At 42.1% G+C, this 5,910-nt stretch overlaps 1 pseudogene; it reads left to right on the forward strand.

Moving 5' to 3' along the window:
* The first annotated feature begins 2,781 nt into the window (after positions 1–2,781).
* LOC124227684 (olfactory receptor 8S1-like) lies at positions 2,782–5,671 on the forward strand (annotated as a pseudogene).
* Positions 5,672–5,910: the final 239 nt, after the last annotated feature.

Genomic DNA, 5,910 nt, shown 5'->3' on the forward strand with positions numbered 1-5,910 from the left:
CATAAGTTGTATAAGTAACTTCTTAAAACCATGCGAGAGAGGTATTGTTATAAGCCATTTTATGAATCAGAAAATTGAGATAAGGAAGGCTTAAAAACTTTCCAAAGATCATACAGCTAGTAAGAAACAGAAGTAGAATTTGAGGACTTGACTCCAGGTATGCCTCTGAGACTGTCTTTTTTTTTTTTTTTTAAGGATTGGCACCTGGGCTAACCACTGTTGCCAATCTCTTTTTTTTTTTTTTCTGCTTTATATCCCCAAATCCCCCCTGCACACAGTTGTATGTCTTAGTTGAAGGTTCTTCTAGTTGTGGGATGTGGGACGCCACCTCAACATGGCCTGATGAGTGGTGGCATGTCCGCGCCCAGGATCCGAACCCTGGACTGCCGCAGCGGAGTGCATGAACCTAACCACTCAGCCACGGAGCCGGCCCTGAGATTGTCTTAATCTTCATGTCTCCTGCTACCTTCTCTTGGCTCTGAAGCAAACAGTCTGCATTTCTTTACAGACAGGAAGCTGATATTAGCATTGTGGCACTACCCAGTCTGTAAAGGATAAAAAAGAAGACATCAAGAAGATATTTTAGGTTCCCTGTGGCTTAATAGATCATATCAACCAACATCCCATTCCTGTGGACTCCAGAGGATAATTTTTCTGCTCTTATAATAATCTCCCAATTCTGTCCACCTATCAGGACTGTGGGTTACAGAAAATGGAAAACACACAAGATTCAGGCATTTTCTGGGAAAAATTCTACACTAGTTAAACTTTGTCTCTAATACCTTCATACATTTGCCTTTGGTTCTCTTCTTCCAAGAGCAGTACATTACCATAAACTGAGGGATTTCATGCTACTATATAGAGCCCCGAGTTTCTTATTCCAAGCAACCTATCTTTATGTATCTTCCAAGAACAGTGACATTCTGTTCTTTTCTAGTTTATCCAGCTTCTTCAAGTCTCTTTGCTAAGTACTTCTTGTATGTCACATTTTGCAAGGAACTGTTTTAAAGTAGCACTTCTTTTCACAGATTCCAATAAACCCAGTCTATGGCCTGTTGATATGAACCGACAGTTATTATATTCCTTGCTTCCTAGAGCTCCTTGCATTTTAGCTTCGCATGCACAGTCTGAAGAAATAAATCCTGAATGAAGAAGTTTTAGGCAGGAAAAATAAATCAGCTACAGGGAAAAGGAAGTAAATATTTTGCTTTAGGGAGATCATTCATTATCCTTTTAATAGCCCTTACACAAAAACCTGTTCTTCTTTTTATAGATGTCAAGCTTCTGACTGCTGACATTAACACTTAGCACAGCCTGTGAGAAAATAATTTAGCAACATATATATATTTTGAATTTGGAGCTTCAGTTCCAAAGTTGGAAATCTTTTCACAGTTCCAAGAATCTCTACACCCAATGGTGTAAGTGAGGCCTTGTTTGAACATTGGGAGGAGGGAGAAGGTCTTATTTGTGCTGTCCCTAAAATCACCTAGGCGGCCTGTCTCTCTACTTACTGCCAGGATGAAGGATTTCTTGATTTGATTCTCTCTGCCACTACTTTTTTTTTTTTTTTTGAGGAAGATTAGCCCTGAGCTAACTGCTTCCAGTCCTCCTCTTTTTGCTGAGGAAAACTGGCCCTGAGCTAACATCCGTGCCCATCTTCCTCTACTTTATATATGGGACACCTACCACAACATGGCATGCCAAGTGGTGCCATGTCTGCACCAGGGATCCGAACTGGCAAACCCTGGACCACCGAGAAGTGGAACGTGCGAACTTACCCACTGTGTCACCGGGCCGGCCCCCAACCGCCACTACTTTTTTAGGGGTTATCTCAGATGGGAGATTGGAAACTTATGGAAATGCTTGCTAGTACCCAGATTTTTAAAAAATAACAACACAATTCATCCTCTCTTTAATAGTGTAGAGTCGAGGGAAAATTTTACCTTCCCCAGGACTTACTGACTCTCTCCTGAAAACTATATGTTCTATATTCCTTTATGTGATGGTCACTCAGGTGCAGCCATAAGAAGAGACACAGGAGAGGCTCAGGAAAACAAAACATATTGTACTCACAGGTCCTAGAAAAACTAGGCATGGCACGCTATACAGTATCACATGGGGAAGCACCAGCTATGGTCAAGAGGCAGAAGGGGAGAGAGAGAGAGCATGGCCCAGAGCCTTTACTGGGATTTTCCCTGGAAAGGCAAGGCAGGGCAAGGTAAACAGTTTGGAACTGACTTGAACAATTTCAGCAGGCTCTAAGCTATAGAAATGATCCTTGGTTGCCTGATCCCTGGCTCTGGGATGATTAAGGCAGAGGAATATTGCCTCCTGGAGTATACAGGCCAGGTAGAGGAGGCATGGCTCTGGATTGGTTAGTTTGCTTATCAAAGGCATGCTCCCTGCTGAGCCCTATGCTATCTCTAAGAATTAGTCCAGGTGAGGGTAGTCTCTTCCCAGCCAGAAAGATTTTTAAGATGTCAAAATATCACATTATACAGAAAATAAAAATAGGAATTATACACTGAAGCAACTCCTCCCTAGCAGTTCTCAATGCAGATTTCACAAGCTGATTAAACATCTTTGTCACTGGATCTGAATGAATTCTGCCGCCTTGTCTACTGATTGGTTCATTGGATTATGTTCACAGTAATTTGGACCTGGTATCTAACCAGAGTTTGATTGCTGGGTGAAGAAACAATGGGAAAAAGTCTCAGTTTCTTTTAAGTAATTCATCATGTCAGCCTAGAGTCATAGACTCAAGAGCCAGGGAAGACCAGGATGAACCAGCTGATTGAGCCAACAACTTTGAACAATGACCTTGAGTCTGAGTTTATGTCTCAATGTGAAGTCACGGCAAGCGAACTTGAGCAAGTTCTAGCATGGGAACCAGTATTCTAGGTTAGCAAAAGTTAGCTAAATCTGGTCTGAGGACACAGAAAGTAGCAAAGTCAGAATATAACACTATTGAGTAAAACGTAATTATGGATCTAGAGAGGAAAGATGTAATCATGACCCACTGAGGACACATGCCTTCCCACAGCAGAACATCTAGGATATCTCTGGGTTAACTTCCTTGTGCTCTGCTCTTTAAATTGTAAAACTTCAATGTAGTTTTAAAATTTTAACATCATGTGACTTCTTTTCTAAGAGAAGAGAAAAAATTAGCAATAGAAAAAATCTTCATCATCTTAATTAAAATAATACCTAGGGGCCTGCCCAGTAGTGTAGCAGTGAAGTTCTTGTGCTCTGCTCCAACGGCCCAGGATTCTCCATTTTGGATGCCAGGTGTGGACCTACGCACTGCTTATCAAGCCATGCTGTGGTAGGCGTCCCACATATAAAGTAGAGGAAGATGGGCATGGATGTTAGCTCAGGGCCAGTCTTCCTCAGCAAAAAGAGGAGGATTGGCAGTGAATGTTAGGTCAGGGCTAATCTTCCTCAGGGGAAAAAATAAAATAAAATAAAATGATACCAAGTCTCCAGTTTCCTTGTGTCCCTCCCTCTAAGGATATTTTCTCTCACACACTCAGTAACCACCTTCAATTTTGGACACTTTTCTCCTGCAAAAGTCACTTCTCGTTCTGATTCATTTAAGCTAGTGTCTTGAACCAACGATTCTTCACATTCGTTGAGAACGCCGACCATTTGTGTCTATCCTGTTTTCATTCTCATGCCACTCATATCCTTACTTCTCTTCTGATACAGACAAGTTTCACTCATTTAATCACCTGGGAAATTTCTTACCTCCATAAGCCATCTCGTCTATTACTTCACAGGTCTGACATAAATGCAACTACTTACTTACTCTCCACATATACCAAACAGGAGGAAAAAATCACACAACAATGATCGTTGGAGTCAAATTTATAACCAAAAATCTTGACTAGACTTCGCCACTGCAACTAATCCAATGTGGTTATTTCTAACACCAGTCTCCTCACTGTGTACCCTCTCTATTAACTTTACCTTGCACTTTATTTTCAACACAGAGGCAATAAATAGGGAACTCCCTTTCCTTCCAGACATTAAAACTCCCACCTTCCCTGCATCTCTCCCCACATTCTTTGCTTTCCTCTCTCTTACAATGGATAAATAATTCTTATTCGCAAGGTAAACTCCTCCGTTCATACTCTGGATGCCATTCCTTTGTAGTAAATTTAGCCCTTCAACTATCTCCTTAACTCCTACATTAGCAATTTCTGCCTGCATCAGCAAATGCTGTGATCGATTTTCCATCTAAATATTTTATTAAATACCTAAAGGCATCAAATTGATCTATGGTTGAGGGTGTAGAATATAAGAAAATCAAAGATGTTGTTGAGGGGCCGGCCCAGTGGCGCAGCGCTTAAGTGCACACGTTCTGCTTCGGCGGCCCAGGGTTCGCCAGTTTGGATCCTGGGTGCAGACATGGCCCGCTTTGCATGCCATGCAGTGGTAGGGTTCCCACATATAAAGTAGAGGAAGATGGGCATGGATGTTAGCTCAGGGCCAGTCTTCCTCAGCAAAAAGAGGAGGATTGGCAGCAGTTAGCCCAGGACTAATCTTCCTCAAAAACAAAAAAAAGATGCTATTGAATCTAGAGAGTTAGCAAAGGTGGTTTAGAACTTGAATCTAGACTCCAGAGTCAAGAAATAATGTGTACAGAGAAAGGATTTGAGGTCCAGAGGAAACAGAGAGGCATAAAACAAGCTTTAAAAACACTTGTTTTATTCCAAGGGAAAGTTTTTTCTGTTTGACTGTGAGAAACCACAGCACCATCACCGAGTTCATCCTCCTTTGGCTCTCTGCTGACCCCCATATCCAGGCTCTGCTCATTGTGCTGTTCCTCAGGGTTTGCTTCCTGACCCTGATGGGGCATCTGGTGAGGCCGCTGATGATCAGTGCTGATTCGCACCTCCACACACCTATGTACTTCTTCCTGAGACAACTCTCATTTCTGGGTATCTGCCACTCCTTGGGCTCACTGCCCAAGTTGCTGGAAGACCTCTTATTTGAGAAGAAAATGATCTCAATAACAGGTTGCGTAACCCAGGTCTTCTTTGTGTTTGCCACTGGGGGCATTGAATCCTTCCTAGCAATGGCCTATGACTGCTATGTTACCATCTGCCGTTCTCTGCTGTACAGCCAGGTGATGAGCAACCAACTGTGTGTGAGACTGCTGTTGGCCTCAGGGAGCCTGGTCTTTCTGGATGCTCTCATCAATGTCTTTGGAGTTGTCAATTTAGAGTTATGTGAGGCCTAAATTATCTCCCACTTCAGTTGTGAGCTGCCTTATCTCTACTCTCTGGCCTGCTCTGATGTCTCCACCAATTTCACTGTCCTGGTCTGGTCTTATTCATACATGGTCTTGTGACTGTCCTCCTCATCTTCTTCTCCTATACTTGCATTATGTCCACTACCCTGAGCATCAGCTCCACCACAGGCAGAAGCAAGGCCTTCTCCATCTGCTCCTTTCATCTCACCATAGTGCTCTTGTATTGGCTCAAGAGGTTTATGCTATCTCACACCAACCTCAGGTTCTCCCTTGGAGTTTATCTTCTCTTTACAGTTCAGTGTGATCACTCCTATGCTGAATCCCCTCATCAATAGCCTGCAGAACAAGTTGATGAAGAAAACTCTAAAAGGAGTGTTTGGAAAACATTTTCAGTGTATAATGAATGGCCCATAGACACAGATAAGGTGAGGCAAAAACTACAGTAAGGTATTTGGTGGTTAGACATCAAGGAAATTTCCTAATTACCCTTGAAGCCAGATGCTTTAGGAGATGTGTTGTCTTTTTTCTTTCTTTGGGATAGGTTAAGGAACTGTTTTCTGGTGATAATTCAGTCTTAGTTATTCTCAGGAAAAAACAGGATGATAAAATAATCCCCATTGTGAGAATGTTTTATAAATATGTTTATTTACTAT

The sequence above is a fragment of the Equus quagga genome, chromosome 1 (genome assembly GCF_021613505.1).
Source record: "Equus quagga isolate Etosha38 chromosome 1, UCLA_HA_Equagga_1.0, whole genome shotgun sequence".
In the NCBI taxonomy this organism is placed as follows: domain Eukaryota; kingdom Metazoa; phylum Chordata; class Mammalia; order Perissodactyla; family Equidae; genus Equus; species Equus quagga.